The sequence below is a fragment of the Sorex araneus genome, chromosome 2 (assembly GCF_027595985.1).
Source record: "Sorex araneus isolate mSorAra2 chromosome 2, mSorAra2.pri, whole genome shotgun sequence".
Classification (NCBI taxonomy): Eukaryota; Metazoa; Chordata; class Mammalia; order Eulipotyphla; family Soricidae; genus Sorex; species Sorex araneus.
Genome location: NC_073303.1, coordinates 47,426,377 through 47,445,296, shown reverse-complemented (window position 1 = coordinate 47,445,296; position 18,920 = coordinate 47,426,377).

Here is an 18,920-nt window from a genome sequence, read left to right as displayed (position 1 = left end):
CTGCTAGTAATTTCTTGCAGTTTAAAAATGTCTAAGAGTCTTCAGATTTCCCAGAGCTTACAGTCATTGAGGCTGCTAACCTGCAATTTCAGACATCACAATTCTATGTAAAAGACACATCTTAGACAGCAAACTATTCAACACCCAGAATACACAATATGTGAGTTCTGCTAAAATCAGCACTATCCAATAGAATTATAATTGGAGTTATAAACATCATTCAAAATTGTTGAGTAATCACATTAAAAAGTGCAGTGAATTTATTTCTTTTTCTTTTTTTTTTTAACCCATCCCTTCACCAGTGCCCATTCCCCACCACCAGTAAACCCAGGGTCCCTCCCACCCTCCCCAGTCCCGTCTCCCCCCACCCCAAACTGCCACTATGGCAGGGTATTCCCTTTAGTTCTCTCTCTCTGATTAGGTGTTGTGGTTTGTAATAAAGGTGTCGAGCGGCCATTGTGTTCAGTCTCTAGTCTACATTCAGCACGCGTCACTCCTCCCCCTCATGACCTCTGACCACATTTTACTTGGTGCTCCCTTCTCTGAGTTGCCCAGAATGAGAGATCAGCCTCCAAGCCATGGAGTCAACCTCCTAGTACTTATTTCTACTATTCTTGGGTATTAGACTCCTAGTCTATTATTCTATATTCCACAGATGAGTGCAATCTTTCTATGTCTGTCTCTCTCTTTCTGACTCATTTCACTTAGCATGATACTTTCCATGTTGATCCACTTATATGTAAACTTCATGACCTCATTTTTTCTAACAGCTGCATAGTATTCATTGTATAGATGTACCAAAGTTTCTTCAACCAGTCATCTGTTCTAGGGCACTCGGGTTTTTTCCAGATTCTGGCTATTGTAAACAGTGCTGCGATGAACATGTAAGTGCAGATGTCACTTCGACTATACTTTTTGGCTTTTCTGGGATATATTCCCAGCAGTGGTATTGCTGGGTCAAATGGGAGCTCAACCTCTAGTTTTTTGAGAATTGTCCATATTGTTTTCCAAAAGAGCTGAACTAGTCGGCATTCCCACCAGCAGTGTAGAAGGGTCCCTTTCTCCCCACATCCTCTCCAACAGCGGTTGCTTTTGTTCTTTTGGATGTGTGCTAGTCTCTGTGGTGTGAGGTGGTATCTCATGGTTGTTTTGATCTGCATCTCTCTGATGATTAGTGATGCAGAGCACTTTTTCATGTGCCTTTTGGCCATTCGTATGTCTTCCTTGGAAAAGTTTCTGTTCATTTCTTCGCCCCATTTTTTGATGGGGTTGGATGTTTTCTTCTTGTAGAGTTCAACCAGTGCTTTATATACCATTGATATCAACCCCTTATCTGATGGGTATTATGTAAATATCCTTTCCCATTCTGTAGATAGTCTTTGTATTTTGGTCACTGTATCTTTTGCGGTGCAGAAGCTTTTTAGTTTAATGTAGTCCCCATTGTTGATCTCTGTTTCTAGTATATTGCTTAGTTCCGTGTCATCTTTGAAGATACCTTTATCTTCAATATTGTGGAGGGTTTTGCCGACCTTGTCTTCAATGTACCTTATGGTTTGTGGTCTGATGTTGAGGCCTTTAATCCATTTTGATCTGACTTTTCTGCATGGTGTCAGGTTGAAGTCTAAGCCCATTCTTTTACATGTGGTTGTCCAGTTGTGCCAGCGCCATTTGTTAAAGAGGCTTTCCTTGCTCCACTTCACATCTCTTGCTCCCTTATCAAAGATTAGATGATCGTACATTTGAGGTTGTGTATAGGGATATTCCACCCTGTTCCATTGGTCTTCAGCTCTGCCTTTGTTCCAGTACCATGCTGTTTTGTTACCGCTTTGTAGTAGAGTTTAAGGTTGGGGAGGGTGATGCCTCCCATCATCTTTTTCCCAAGAATTGTTTTAGCTATCCGTGGATGTTTATTGTTCCATATAAATTTCAGGATTGCTTGATCCATTTCTTTGAAGAATGCCATGGGTATCCTTATAGGGATCGCGTTAAATCTGTATAATGCTTTGGGAAGTATTGCCATTTTGACAATGTTTATTCTCCCTATCCATGAGCAGAGAATATGTTTCCATTTCCTCATGTCCTCTTTGATTTCATGGAGTAGGGTTTTATAGTTTTCTTTGTAGAGGTCCTTTACTTCTTTAGTTAAGTTGATTCCAAGGTATTTGATTTTCTGGGGCACGATTGTGAACGGGATTGCTTTTCTCATTTCCCTTTCCTCTGTCTCATTGTTTGCATATAGGAAGGCCATGGAATTTGGGGTATTGATTTTATAGCCTGCAACTTTACTGTACAGGTCAATTGTTTCTAAGAGTTTCTTACTAGAGCTTTTAGGCTTCTCTAGGTATAGTATCACATTGTCTGCGAATAGTGAGAGCTTTTTTTTTTTTAGTTTATTTTTAATTAGAGAGTCATCGTGAGGGTACAGTTACAGATCCATACATCTTTGTGCTCATGCTTCCCCCATACAAAGTTCAATAACCCATCCCTTCACCAGTGCCCATTCTCCACCACCCGTAAACCCAACATCCCTCCCCCCCTCCCCAGTCACGTCTCCCCCCACCCCACCCTGCCACTATGGCAGGGAATTCCCTTTTGTTCTCTCTCTCTGATTAGGTGTTGTGGTTTGCAATAAAGGTGTTGAGTGGCCATTGTGTTCAGTCTCTAGTCTGTATTCCGCCCGCCTCACCCTTCCCCCACATGACCTCCAACCACATTTTATTTGGTGTTCCCTTCTCTGAGTTACCCAGAATGAGAGACCAGCCTCCAAGCCATGGAAACAATCTCCTGGTACTTATTTCTACTATTCTTGGGCGTTAGTCTTATAGTGAAAGCTTGATTTCTTCCTTACCAATCTGAATCCCCTTAATATCTTTTTCTTGCCTGATGGCTATTGCTAATACTTCCAGTACTATATTAAAGAGAAGTGGTAAGAGTGGGCATCCTTGTCTTGTCCCCGATCTTAGAGGAAAGGCCTTTAGTTTTTCTCCATTGATGATAATGCTTGCCATAGGTTCGTGGTAGATGGCTTTGACTATCTTGAGAAAAGTTCCTCCAAAACCCATTTTGGTGAGAGTTTTTATCATGAATGGGTGTTGGATCTTGTCAAATGCTTTCTCAGCATCTAATGATATGATCATATGGTTTTTATCTTTACTTTTGTTGATATGATGGATTATATTGATTGATTTCCGAATGTTAAACCATCCTTGCATCCCCAGGATGAATCCCACTTGGTCATGGTGTATGATCTTTTTTATGCGTTGTTGGATTCTATTTGCAAGTATTTTGTTGAGGATCTTTGCATCGGTGTTCATCAAGGATATTGGTCTATAGTTTTCTTTGTTAGTGGTGTCTTTGTTTGCTTTGGGTATTAGGGAGATATGTGCCTCGTAGAAACTGTTCAGAAGGGTTCCTGTCTTTTCAATTTCCTGGAAAAGCTTGAGGAGAACTGGCAGCAAGTCTTCTTTAAATGTTTGGAAGAATTCGCCAGTGAATCCGTCTGGACCTGGGCTTTTGTTTTTGGGGAGACTTTTGATTACGGTTTCGATTTCCTTGATATTTATGGGCCTATTCAGGTATTTCACGTCTTCTTGGTTCAGTCTTGGGAGATTGTAGGAGTCAGGGAATTCATCCATTTCTTTTAGGTTCTCTTGTTTCGTGGCATACAGACTTTCAAAGTAGTCTCTGATGATCCGTTGAGTCTCCTTGGTTTCTGTTGTGGTGTCCCCCTTTTCATTTCTGATTCGGTTTATTAGGGTTTTCTCTCTTTCTTTCTTTGTGAGTCTTGCTAGCGGTTTATCAATCTTATTTATTTTCTCAAAGAACCAGCTCTTTGTTTCATTGATCTTTCGGATTGTTTTTCGGGTTTCCATATCATTAATTTCTGCTCTAAGTTTAATTATTTCTTTCCTTCGATCTGGTTTGGGTTCCTTTTGCTGGTCCTCTTCTAAGATCTTGAGCTGAGAAGTCAAGCGCTCTGTATAGGCCCACTTTTGAGGCCACGCCCCTATGGTGAGGACACGCCCCTAACCTGCAGAGTGGGGGGTGGTCAGGAACGGTAGGCGCCGGCCCAAAGGTGCCAGGTGGGGGCGGTGGGGCAAGCCCCAAACTGCAGGCAGGGCGCAGGGAGGGGGCTTCTCTGTGCTGGGCAGTGTCTTGGAGGGGATTTCCTAGTTACCCGAGGAGTGGGGGATGGTCAGGAACCTACAGCGGCCCAAAGGTGCCAGGCGGGGTTGGGGGCCGTGGGGCAAGCCCCAAGCTGCAGGCAGGGCGCGGGGAGAGGGCTTCTACGCCAAAAAGGGTAGTGAATTTAATATCCAAAATATTACTTTAGCACGCAATCAATATTAAAAAAATTATTAGGGCTGGAGGAATAGAACAGGTCTTAAAGCTAATGTCTTGCATGCAACTCTCCATAGTTCAGTCCCTGGCACATCAAGTATGACCTTGGAGACCTGAGAACACATGCCTCCAAGTGCCTCCACGGTGCCTGAATAATCCCCGACATTGCAGAATCCAAGCAATATTGAATCCTTGGTCTCTAATATTGCACTACCAGCCAATTGGTCCAGAATCTCTGGGAGTAATCTCAGGCTTCATGAGCACTATTTGGGAAGCTTCAAAATAAAACACAATAAAAATTAAAAGGATGTGGTCCCTTCTTTTCTTCATAAACTATACTAATTCTGTCAAATCCAGTGATATTTGCAGTTAATATTAATTTGTACCAGCAATAGTGTAAGTATTCATTCCTTACCTGCGTTAGTGGCCCCTGCATTGGACAGTGGGTATTTAATGAATATCTACATATAACACACCCCCTACTCTGACAAATTGCACAATCGGCAGTTTCTTCCTTCTTCACACTCACACAGTGCTGCTCCTCGTGGCAGTTCATGCTCAGTGATCCCCCACGGTACGTGGAGCACTTAGATTCACAGCGAATCCTACCAGGGAAGTACAGGTGAAGCAAAAGAAGCAAAGAACTAGCCAGTGGTTTTCTATCTGAGAAGTGGGAAAGTAGGATGAGGAGCTAAGAAAATTTCACCTACAACAGCCTGGGAGATTCAGATGCATCAGTAAAACTGAGAGAATGATCCGGTTGAATAAAGTAAACCAAGAAGAAAACTGTCAAGTGTCCATGACACTGACCCCCTGCATGTGTCCATCTAGCCCAGATAAAATTAAGGGGAAACAATTGTGGATTTGCATTTGGATTCCAGTGTTTAAATGTAAGGTCTGGCTGATAGTGCCAAGGGTGACAACCTGAAGAGCTGTTTCACTCTCACCCTCCTCATTCTAACTGTTCACAGCAGAAATCACTTTAAACTTAAATGTGGCAAAATAGAAGCATCACTGAATGATTTTCTCTACCTCAACTCTATTGGCCAAATATGTCTTTGTTATGCTAAAGAGTATGATGTTCAGTAGCATCCCTAACCAGTGGCAAGTTAGGGCAATCAAAACTGTCTCCAGAAGATGGTATGGTGCCTCCAACAGGTCAACCTGTACCTGTGGGGTGAGTGCATCAGTATCCTGATGGTGACTTAAGGCTTCCTAACACCCCCAAACTGATGCTGTGCCTTTGGCCAGACCCCAACAAGTTGGTACCAAGTTTTCCAAAAAATTAAATGGCCAAAAGCTAGGTACGTGGGAGCCATGCCCACAAACCACCTCTGGCTCAGCTATATATACAAGCTTATTTATTGGCCTTATTTCACAGACCCATAGATAAATCTCGAGAGATAAAAAGCCACGGTTAAACTCGAACACAGTTAAACACGCATGGCTGAACATATCTGGGGTAAATCAGAGAGGGACAGGTTGGCCTGGTGGCCTGCCCAAACAGAGCCCCCAGCAGCCGCTTGCTTCCACAATCCAAAATTGCTGCCATACCTCCATCCTGACTCCACTGTCTCAGGATGGACGGACCTTACCAAGACATAATCTGCTGAAAATTTTGGCATGTGGGTTTTGTGACTGAAATCTCCAGGCTTTCTCAGAGTTGGGGTGGGCTACCTCCCCCCACTTCCCAGTACAAATAGGAGCACTGGCAGTCACCCCCAGAACCAACTTCAGCACCATTCTGTAAGTTCTACTACCGGCCTTGCTTCAGAGACCCCTAAATAAATCTCAAAAGAGACCAAAAGCCACAGTTAAACTTGGACCCCTGCATGGCTGAACAGATCGGGGTAAATCAGAGGGAAGCAGTTGACCTGTGCCTGCCCAAGCAGAGCCCCTGGCAGCCACTTGCTTCGATAATCCAAAATTGCCGCCATCCCCCAGCCTGACTCCACCATCTCAGGATGGATCTCACCAAGATATAATCTACTAAAAATTTTGTAATGTGGATCTTAGTGCAACAACAGCCCTAACCCAGAGACACAGTAGCAAGTCCCAGAAGACACCACAGCACCAGAGATCTTCTGGATCCCATACTGAGCCAATTTCACTGGGGCACCCCAGATGCAATAAGTGCAGTCTCCCCGCCTACTTCAGGTGGAATCCCATTGACCAAGAGCTTCCACAAGCAAGGCCCAAGTATGCGGGTTGCAGGACTAAATCTCCAGGCCACATGGCAGCAGAGGACCCAGGCTGTCCCTCCCTGGGTCCCTGCCCATCCAGCTGACTGGCTTTCATGCCCACAATTTGCCTCTGGGCACCATCTTAGCAAACCAACAGCCCTGGCCCAGAGACATAACAGCAAGTCCCTGAAGACACCACAGCGCCAGTGACTTCTCCAGGTCCCACACCAAGTCCATTTCACCGGGGCACCCCAAATGGGGCAGGTACAGTATCCCTGCTTCCTTCAGATGGAATCCTGGTGATCAAGAGCTTCCACAAGCACGGATCTTTCTGCATACCCCCCTCCACACCAACAGCCCTGGCCCAGAGACTCCCAATTGAATCCCAAAATGGATTAGTGCCATACAGAGATGACTCTGAACCTAACCATTTTTCTTGAGCGGTCTCAGTAACGTCTCCATTCGTCCTAGCCCTGAGATTTTATTTTATTTATTTTTTTATTTTTTATTATTTTTTTTATAATTTATTTATTTTTAATTAGAGAATCACCGTGAGGGTACAGTTACAGATTTATACACTTTTGTGCTTATACTTCCCTCATACAAAGTTCGGGAACCCATCCCTTCACCAGTGCCCATTCTCCACCACCCGTAAACCCAGCGTCCCTCCCACCCTCCCCAATCCCATCTCCCCCCCACCCCACCCTGCCACTGTGGCAGGGCATTCCCTTCTGTTCTCTCTCTCTAATTAGCTGTTGTGGTTTGCAATAAAGGTGTTGAGTGGCCGCTGTGCTCAGTCTCTAGCCCTCATTCAGCCCGCAACTCCCTTCCCCCACATGGCCTTCGACTACAATGTAGTTGGTGATCGCTTCTCTGAGTTGCCCTTTCCCCGGAACGTGAGGCCAGCCTCGAAGCCATGGGGTCAACCTCCTGGTACTTATTTCTACAGTTCTTGGGTATTAGTCTCCCACTCTGATATTCTATATACCATAGATGAGTGCAGTTTTTTCTATGTCTGTCTCTCTCTTTCTGACTCATTTCACTCAGCATGAAACTTTTCATGCCCATCCACTTAACTACAAAATTCTTGACTTCCTTTTTTCTAACAGCTGCATAGTATTCCATTGTATAGATGTACCAAAGTTTCCTCAACCAGTCATCCGTTTTGGGGCATTCGGGTTTTTTCCAGATTCTGGCTATTGTAAACAGTGCTGCGATGAACATACATGTGCAGATGTTGTTTCGATTATACTTTTTTGCCTCTCTGGGATATATTCCCAGCAGTGGTGTTGCTGGGTCAAATGGGAATTCAATATCTAATTTTTTGAGAATCGTCCAAATTGTTTTCCAGAAGGGCTGAACCAGTCGGCATTCCCACCAGCAGTGAAGAAGGGTCCCTTTCTCCCCACATCCTCTCCAACAGCGGTTGCTTTTGTTCTTTTGGATGTGTGCTAGTCTCTGTGGTGTGAGGTGGTATCTCATGGTTGTTTTGATCTCCATCTCTCTGATGATTAGTGATGCAGAGCACTTTTTCATGTGCCTTTTGGCCATTCGTATTTCTTCCTTGGTAAAGTTTCTGTTCATTTCTTCGCCCCATTTTTTGATGGGGTTGGATGTTTTCTTCTTGTAGAGTTCAACCAGTGCTTTATATACCATTGATATCAACCCCTTATCTGATGGGTATTGTGTAAATATCCTTTCCCATTCTGTGGATAGTCTTTGTATTCTGGTCACTGTATCTCTTGCGGTGCAGAAGCTTTCTAGTTTAATGTAGTCCCATTTGTTGATCTCTGTTTTTACTAGATTGCTTAGTTCCGTGTCACCTTTGAAGATACCTTTATCTTCAATATCATGGAGGGTTTTGCCGACCTTGTCTTCAATGTACCTTATGGTTTGTGGTCTAATGTTGAGGTCTTTAATCCATTTTGATCTGACTTTTGTGCATGGTGTCAGGTCAAGGTCTAAACCCATTTTTTTGCATGTGGTTGTCCAGTTGTGCCAGCACCATTTGTTAAAGAGGCTTTCCTTGCTCCACTTCACATCTCTTGCTCCCTTATCAAAGATTAGATGATCATACATTTGGGGTTGTGTGTAGGGATATTCCACCCTGTTCCATTGGTCTACGGCTCTGCCTTTGTTCCAGTACCATGCTGTTTTAATTGTTACTGCTTTGTAGTAAAGTTTGAGGTTGGGGATGGTGATGCCTCCCATCATCTTTTTCCCAAGAATTGTTTTAGCTATCCTTGGACGTTTGTTATTCCATATGAATTTTAGGATTGCTTGATCCATTTCTTTGAAGAATGTCATGGGTATACTTATAGGGATCGCATTGAATCTGTATAATGCTTTAGGGAGTATTGCCATTTTGACAACATTGATTCTCCCTATCCACGAGCAGGGTATATGTTTCCATTTCCTCATGTCTTCTTTGATTTCATGGAGTAGCGTTTTGTAGTTTTCTTTGTAAAGGTCTTTTACTTCCTTGGTTAAGCTGATTCCGAGGTACTTGATTTTCTGGGGCACAATTGTGAATGGGATTGCTTTTTTCATGTCCCTTTCCTCTGCCTCATTGTTTGCATATATGAAGGCCATGGATTTTTGGGTATTGATTTTGTAGCCTGCAACTTTACTGTATAAGTCTATTGTTTCTAAGAGTTTCTTAGTAGAGGTTTTAGGCTTCTCTAGATATAGTATCATGTCGTCTGCAAATAGTGAGAGTTTGATTTCTTCCTTTCCTATCTGGATGCCCTTAATCTCTTTTTCTTGTCTAATAGCTATCGCAAGTACTTCCAGTACTATATTGAAGAGGAGTGGTGAGAGTGGGCATCCTTGTCTTGTGCCCGATCTCAGAGGAAAGGCCCTTAGTTTTTCCCCGTTGAGGATAATGCTTGCCGTAGGCTTGTGATAGATGGCTTCGACTATCTTGAGGAAAGTTCCTCCAAACCCATTTTCTAGCCCTGAGATTTTAGAAGCCTCTCTTTACTCATCCTTCCCAACAGTGCCACATTGGAGGCCCTTTCAGGGTCAGGGGAATGAGGCCCATTACTCTTACTGGTTTTGGCATATGAATACACCACGGGGAGCTTGCTAGGCTCTCCCATGTGGGCAGGAAACTCTTGGTAGCTTGCCAGGTTCTCTGAAGGGGAGAATTAGGCTATAAGATAGTGCGGCCGCAAACCACAAAGCGGACGGTTTCCGAGAGCTTGGTTTTATAGTCTCTGGATGTTGACCGTTGATGGATTACATGGGTGCCAGGGGCAGTTTCTGGGTGTGACTGCCTAGCTACTGAAAAATGGGGAATCTGGGTGGAAGAGGCCCAGTCCCAATCCAAGCAGGCTTGGAGATTTCAGCCTCGGGTCCTGCACACCTGGGTTCATCTGCCGGTACCTTCATGTGTGAGGCTTGTCCAAACGTGTGGAGAGGGAGTATTCACTATTCAATAATTGTGATTTTTGAAATACAATGAATGTCATAAATCACTTATTTCAACAAAGTAATTAGGCCACTTAGTCTCCTGTGTCCAAACGGCATCATCTTCCCTCAGGGAAGAAGGATTTTTCCTTTGGCCCTTGAGACTACCAAGTTATAATAGCTTCTCTCTCTCTCTCTCTCTCTCTCTCTCTCTCTCTCTCTCTCTCTCTCTCCTCTCTCTCTCCCCTCTCTCTCTCTCTTCACCCTCCCTCTCTCTCTCCCTCTCTCTCTCTCTTAGTCTCTGTCTCTCTCTCTCTCTTTCCCTCCCCTCCACTCTCTCTACAATACTCAGATACTCAGGGGTTACTCCTGGCTCTGCAGTCAGGAATTACTCCTGGCTTGGGGGACCATACGGGATGCCTGGGATTAAACCTGGGTCAGTAGCGTGCAAGGCAAATGCCCTCCCCAATGTACCATCACTCCAGCCCCCAAACAGCTTATTCCTAAAATATGTAACTTACTATTTTTTTAATGGTACAAGTGAAAAATTAAAATGCAGTGGCTTTTAGACAAAAAACTATTTATTTTTGGCCAAGGTAATACTCCTTACTCAATTTTATTCTTTATATATACTACTAGCAAGGTTTATTACAATCATTTATTCTTCTCATCCAAATAGTACCTCAGAAGAAAATGATTTAAGACATTATTTTATAACATTATTAGTTTATCCACTCGCCCAAAATATTTCATAGTGGAGGACAAAAAAAAGTTAGGACTCTAATATAGTACAGTAAATTATGAAAGCTGAACCCCTTCCTCCCCCAAAACCCCCAAACAACCCCAAATCAGGAAAAAGACTGTGAAGGTTACAACTATTATAAAGAACAGCTAAGTACAAAACTAGAGAAGTATTTTTAAAAAATGGAAATTAGAAAAGGCACAGTAACTGAGAACAGATCATATTACAATTGTTTAATAATGAAACATTTAAGTATACCTTGTTCTAGAAAATAGGAAATATTTCAGTGAAACTTAATATTTTAAAGTACCAGAAAAAATTTTAAACCAACCAACTAAAATCAAACGACACTCTGAAGCACTATAAAGCAGCGAAGTACATTTTGCAATACAAATAGCAGTTCCAAATTTAAATGCTTTAATTTCAGATTTTATAATTATTTCACAAAGTAAAACACATATTAAGCTCCGTTAGTGATTTAAAATTTACAATTATATTTGAAAATAATAGCCCTCAGTTAAAGCTCTTGGTGTATACCATTCTCTTGAAAGACAATTATTAGAAAAGAATTCGCCTATAGAAGGATAGCAAGCATAGGTTTCTGAATTCATTACCAACATAGCTTAAGTGGGTGCTGGGGAGATATTTCAGGAGCACTCGACTTGCATATACAAAGCCCCATGTTCAATCTCCTGTACTGCATGGCCCCTGAGCACCACTAGGTATGGCCCTCCTGGTCCCCAACATAGTAGGTCAATGCAGCACAGCACTACTGGGCACTCAACTGACCTGGATGGCCAGTTTTCAGAGCATTGCCAATGATCCCTAGGCCCCGTCCCCACCCCGGTATTGTTTGGGAGGCTTCCCCCTCCTTCCCTCTGAAAGGAGCTAAGGCAGGCAGAGGAATAATTTCAGCTCTCTCCATGCCACAAAATCTCTTCTTTCTTTCTATAGTTCTATTACTATTCCAACTGTTAGAGTTAGAATAAACTGTTAGAACAAAGTTGTCTACTACATCTTAAAAAGTCAACCATTTGCAATCTAGAAATTTACATTTACATTCGTGGCCTCATGAGCTCTCAGGGTATTCAAAATGAGCAATGGAAAATAAATTATCTACCATCTGCTCCTGGAAGGTAGGCTTGAATGGTGGTGGGAAACATAATGCAAAACATAATGCCCAAAATTAGAGAGAGAATATTGGGGAAATTTTCTGCCATAGAGGCAGGGTGAGGACTGGGATGTGTGTGTGTGGGGGGGGGGGCAGATATTGGGGACATTGGTGGTGGAAAATGTGCACTGGTGAAGGGATGGGTGTTCCGTCATTATATGGCTGAATCTCAAACATGAAAGCTTTGTAACTCTCTCACAGTGATACAATAAAATAATAATTTAAAAAAGTAATATGAAGTTCAAGCCCAATTCAATCAGCTTGATCAATGGCTGAATGAATAGCTGTACTCCTACACTATAAAAAAAACTGTCTCCAGAAGTTGACAAATGTCCCTGGGGAACAAAATCACTTCCACATAAGAGGCCCTAGCCTATAAGCAAGTACGCTGATCTGAAGGCAAGCACTGCCTGCTGTCCAGGAGCATTGAGGTCAGGGATGAAGACCACATGTGGATCAAGATCATGAACATTGTAATGAGCCAATCCCAGGCTGGAATTATGTGCTGGTAACTTTGAGCATGTAGCCCCAACTTTTTTCATCTGCAGAAAGGGGCTATTACTGTCTGGTGTCAAGTACACAAGGTCATGTCCATGTAAGTAGCCCTCATCCAAAAATGGCCACTTATTTTTGGAACTGCCATAAAAATGAATATACGTTTTGGATGGTGCACCCCTAGGAGAATGCATGGGGAAGAAAGGGTGCTTGTTTGTTCTCATTCTCTTTTAAATGGAAGCCCAGCTTTGAAAATGCAACAAAGAAAATTCTGCAAACTGCTTTTGTGGTTAGACCTCCTTGAGTTTTGCCTTTTTGAGAAGAGCCACTCCTGTCCTTTAGAAAGGAGTGGCAAGTGGAGACAAAAGTCAACCTACTACTTAACTGGAGTCTGGGAGGAGGCTGTGTGATGACAGACCCTGGGCCTCCCACACAGGCCCCAGCTTGCACTCTGGTGCTTTGCCTCTGTGATCGCATCAGCAGACGGGTTTGTGGCATCTCCCTATATGGTCCAGCTGGAGGTTCTGGGGGCTGCTGGCAGGGTCCTTCAGTGAGCAAAGAAATGCCATTTCAAGATAACAAATTTGAGCTGAAAGACCTAAGCCTTCTCCTGTCATCTAAGGCTTCTGCGTTGCTCTGATTTCATGTTCTCCCCATTTAAAACAATTATGCTCTGTCTGTGCCCAGGAGATAGTACAGGGGTTACGGCCTTGTCTGGTACCCACTGACTTCAGTCCAAACCCTGAGCACCATGTATGGTCTTTTGAGCACTGCCAGGAGTTACTCATGCATACAGAACCAGGACTAGCCCCTAAGCAGAACCTGTGTAACCATACACTCACACCCCCCAAATTATGACCAACTGTCAATCTTTGCAATCCTTAACTAAGATGGATAAAAATACCCAATGACACCCCAATCAGGAGCGTCAAGGCTTCCTACATACCAGGAAAATCTGGGAAACTATATGTTGTGTGAACATTTGTGCGGTCAGAGGTGCTGATACTAGGAACACTGAAGAAATATATTTCATGGAAGGCCAAGGTTCTCTCTGACTCTTGACAAAGGTAGAGAGCCCCATGATCTCCTTTTATTGATCATGGTACCTCTAAAGGGCGCAATACAGTGACATCACCAAAGGCATCAAAAGATCTTACAGGAAGAACATTGAGAGAGCATTATTTCCTTGCATCTGCAGGCCAGTAATCTAGGCCTCCAGAAAGAAGATACAAAACCAAAACTGAAACCTTTCTTGGGCTAAAAGCACTTGGATTTACATCCCAAAGACAGGGCTGGGCTGCCACATGAAAGCTACATGTCAATTACAAACTAGGCAGCACCTGAAATCTACATCCCAAAGACTAGGCTGGGCCAGAGCCTGGAATCTACAATATCAAAGGTCAGGCCTGGCTAGCACCTGAGATCTGCATGTCAAAGACCAGCCAGGCTTCTGTGAGAGAAGGAAAAACTGCCTCTTTCAATATACTGAAATTATTTTCTGAAGGCAGCTTGAAGGGGGAAAATGTTCCTGTCATGTAGTACAGTCTACGTGGGCTCGCCCTGGTAGCTCAGTCCATCCCCAACACCATATGTGGCACTGCACTCTAATTTTATGACCCTGGTTTTATTGCTAGCACAAGGAGCAATAAGTGGAAAGAATAAATGGAACACATGCCAGTGTTCAGACACAGCAGCCGGCAGAGCGTGCACAGGGAACAGATCTCTGCTCCGGGAAGGGGCATACACCCTCCTAAATTTATACTGACTTCTTGGAAAGAAAGATGGAATACGGCATAACTGGGGAAGCTTGTTAAAGGCACCGTGATAAGTTAGGAAACGAGAAGGCGAGTGGATACAGGAAAGAAGGAATCTAAAAATAATGACTGGTGGATCCAAAAAACAATTTAAAAAAAAATTGGGGGTTATGTTGAGCAGTATTTAGGGACTACCTGTTCTGTGCTGGGTCAGTGGGAGTGTGGGAACATCCTTCCTGGCATATGTGGGAAGATCATGCTTTGCTGAGATCACACTGGGGTCTCCCAATGCTCAAACCATGTGCTCAGCCTTTGAACCTTCTTGACACAGAATATTTAAGCTACTGAAATTACAATAAAAATTATTTGGTGTGCTAACTCACAGGACAAGCTGTCCTAAAATAATGATTTTCAAATATTAGGTTCTTTGAATTTTTATATTTGATCATTTGTTTTACTACATTGTTACAGAAATAAAAGATGTTATCTTCTCATTAAAAGATTCTTTCTCCATTATTGAAAGGATTTCAATCACAGAATCTAAATCAATGACCTTTTAAAAAAAACATTTTGGAGATTTTATAAATTAGATTTCTAGGTTTGGTTTCTGATTCGTGGAATTAGTTGAATCACAAAAAAGAAAACTTAAACAATTTAAGATCTCAGTACATAAGAACAATCAGCAATTGGTACTTCTGTTTTCAATTATCAAAATCATTCTTATTTTTAAATTTTTGAATATGATTTTATTTCTAAATTTTATTCAATATTAGGAATTTTAGTTTTTAAAGTGTTGTTATTAGTAGATTTTCATACATGAAACATGATGAAAACCACACCCTCCACTCAAGTGTCCACTCCCACCATTGTCCTGATGTAGGCAGGTAGATAGGGAAAGGCCCTTGGCAATGAAAATTGAGATTTAACAGAGTCTCTGGGAAGGGGACTCTTAAGATGTGCAGATTCAAGAAAACAAAAGACCCGGAAGAAACCATCAGCAGACCCTGAGGACAATAGACCCCTCCCCAGGGGGTTCCCCAAAGAAGGCCATCACCACTCCCAACCTCCCTGGTAACCTCCTTAGCAACGGACTTTTACCTGGGAAGAAGCCCCCACGTGGGGGCAGGTTGGAGAAACCCTATAAAGGCCACCTTGAACAAAGGAAGTGCGCGCATATGCTGCCTGAGCCCATGTGCTGCTTGTGCCATGTGGCCGAGCACATGTGTTGCCCGCATCTCCCCCCTTGAGATGTGTACTTACATGCTTTCGTGTCCAGTGCTAACTAGGATGTGTGTAGAGCTTCCTCCACCCTTGGAGAAGCCCGCGTTCTCCCTTGAGCGCGTTACTCCTACTGGTTTTCCTTTTCCACTTATCCCTTCCTCCCTCCCTCAGAAACCTCTGAATAAAATCTATTTACTTCACTGCTTGTCTACTCCTGAAATTCTTTTCCGCGAGCGAGACAAGAACCCAGTAACCCTGGGTCCCGGGTGTTTGAGGCGGCTGGAGAGAAAGTGACCGTCTTTCTCCTCCCCGCTTCACGAAAGTCACCCGTGGGGCCCACCGACATCAGTCCTAGTGTCGACCCCCAAACCCCTCCCTGTGGTAAGTTTATGGCTATAGACAAATTCTTTTACCTTTGTGCAACTGTTATTCACTTACAGTGGTTCTTTTTAATCCTGTATGTGTGAGAGATCATTGTGTATCTGTTTCTCTCCTGACTAATTCACTCAGCATGACAATCTTTAGATTCATTCACACAGCAGCAAATTTAATTTTATTTTTTTCTGATAGCCAAATAGTATGCCATTTTGTATATATATCCCACAGCTTCTTTTACAGTCATATGTTTTGGGACACTTGGATTGTTTCCAGGTTTTGGCTATTTTGAATGGTGCTGCAATGGACATAGGTGTGCAAATGACCTTTCTAGCTGGAGTCTTAGGCCAAGTCTTCTTGGGTGATGCCAAGAAGACTACTGGGTCATATATATGGAAACTCAACTCCTAGTTTTTTGAAAGGTGCCCATATTGTTTACCAAAATGGTTGGACCAGTCAACATTTCTACCAACAGCAAATTAGAGTCCCTTTTACCCCACTTCCACACCATCATTGGTTGGTTTTATTCATTGTGATGCATCGTGTCTTACTGGTGTGAGATTAAATTTCATTGTTCTTTATTATTATTATTTTTATTAACGAATCACCGTGCGGGTACAGTTACAGATTTACATATTTTCGTGCTTGTGTTTCAGTCATACAATGCTTCAGTAGCCATCCCTCCGCCAGTGCCCATTCTCCTCCACTGATTATACTTACATCCCTCCCAACCTCCATCCTAACCCCCCCACCCCAACTTGCCTCTGTGGCAGGGCATTCCCTTTTGTTCTCTCTCTCTCCTTTTGGGTGTGTGCTTTGCAATGGAGAAGCTGGGTGTCCATCATGTTCAATCTATAGTCTGCTTTCAGCACGCCTCTCCCATCCCGCTTGGGTCCTATCACCACACTTTACTTGATGTTCCCTTCTCTATCTGCACTGCCTTTTTCCCCAGCATGTGAGGCCAGCTTCCAAGCCATGGAGCAAACCTCCTGGTACTTATTTCTACCATTCTTGGGTGTTAGTCTCCCATTCTGTTGTTCTATACTCCTCAGATGAGTGCAACCTTTCTATGTCTGTCTCTCTCTTTCTGACTCATTTCACTTAGCATGATACTTTCCATGTTGATCCACTTATATGCAAAGTTCATGACTTCATCTTTTCTAACAGCTGCATAGTATTCCATTGTGTGGATGTACCAAAGTTTCTTTAACCAGTCATTTGTTCTAAGGCACTCAGGTTTTTTCCAGATTCTGGCTATTGTAAACAGTGCTGCATTGAACATACAAGTGCAGATGTCATTTAGACTATACTTTTCTGCCTCTGCAGGGTATATTCCAGAAGTGGTATTGCTGGGTCAAATGGGAGCTCAATTTCTAATTTTTTGAGAAGCGACCATACTGTTTTCCAAAAGGGCCGAACCAGTCGGCGTTCCCACCAGCAGTGCAGAAGAGTCCCTTTCTCTCCACATCCACATCAACACCAGTTGCTTTTGTTCTGCTGGATGTGTGTCAGTCTCTGTGGTGTGAGGTGGTATCTCATAGTTGTTTTGATCTGCATCTCCCTGATGATTAGTGATGAAGAGCATTTTTTCATGTGCCTTTTGGCTATTCCTATTTCTTTCTTGAGAAATTTTCTGTTCATTTCTTCGCCCCATTTTTTGATGGGGTTGGATGTTTTCTTCTTGTAGAGTTCAACCAGTGCCTTATATACCCTTTATATCAACCCCTTATCAGATGGGTTTTGGGTGAATATTCTTTCCCATTCTGTAGACTGTCTTTGTATTCTGCTCACTGTATCTTTTGCGGTGCAGAAGCTTCTTAGTTTAATGTAGTCCCATTTGTTGATCTCTGTTTCCACTTGGTTGATCAGTTCCGTGTCATCTTTGAATATACCTTTAGCTTCAATATTGTGGAGGGTTTTGCCGATCTTGTTTTCAATGTACCTTATGGATTGTGGTCTGATGTTAAGGTCTTTAATTCAATTTTGATCTAACTTTTGTGCATGGTGCTAGGTCGAGGTCTAAGCCTATTCTTTTGCATGTGGTTGTCTAGTTATGCCAGCACCATTTTTTGAAGAGGCTTTCCTTGCTTCACTTCACATTTCTTGCTCCCTCATCAAAGATTAGATGATCATACATTTGGGTTTGTGTGTAGGGATATTCCACCCTGTTCCATTGGTCTGTGGCTCTGCCTTTGTTCCAGTACCATGCTGTTTTAATTGTTACTGCTTTGTAGTAGAGTTTGAAGTTGGGGAGGGTGATGCCTCCCATCGTTTTTTCCCCAATAATTGCTTTAGCTATTTGTGGGCATTTATTAGACCATATGAATTTCAGGAGTGTTTGATCCATTTCTTTGAAGAATTTCATGGGTATCTTTATAGGGATCACATTGAATGTGTATAGTGCTTTGGGGAGTATTGACATTTTGACTATGTTAATTCTTCCTATCCATGAGCAGGGAATATGTTTCCATTTACTCATGTCTCTTTTATTTTATGGAGTAGCGTTTTGTAGTTTTCTTTGTAGAGATCCTTTACCTCCTTATGCTGATTCCGAGGTACTTGATTTTCTGGGGCATGATTGAAAATGGGTTTTTTTTTTTATGTCACTTACTTCTGTCTCGCTATCTGCGTATAGGAAGGCCATGGATTTTTGGGTATTGATTTTGTAGCCTGTGACTTTACTGCACAAGTCTGTTGTTTCTAGGAGTTTCTTAGTAGAGACTTTAGGATTCTCTATGTATACAATCATGTCATCTGTGAATAGTGAAAGCCTGATTTCTTCCTTTTCTATCTGGATGCCCTTAATGTCTTTTTCTTGCCTAATTGCTATTGCAAGTACTTCCAGTACTATGTTGAACAGAAGTGGTGAGTGTGGGCATCCTTGTCTTGTCCTTGATCTTAGAGGGAAGGCTCTTAGTTTTTCCTCACTGAGGATAATGCTTGCCATTGGCTTGTAGTAGATGGCTTTGACTTTATTGAGGAAAGTCCCTTCTATACCCATTTTGGTGGGAGTTTTCATCATAAAGGGGTGCTGGATCTTGTTAAGTGCTTTCTCTGCATCTATTGAAATGATCATATGGTTCTTATCTTTACTTTTGTTGATATGATGGATTATATTGATTGATTTCTGAATTTAAACCATCCTTGCATCCCTGAGATGAATCTCACTTTGTCGTGATGTATGATCTTTTTGATGAGTTGTTGGATTCTATTTGCTAATATTTTTT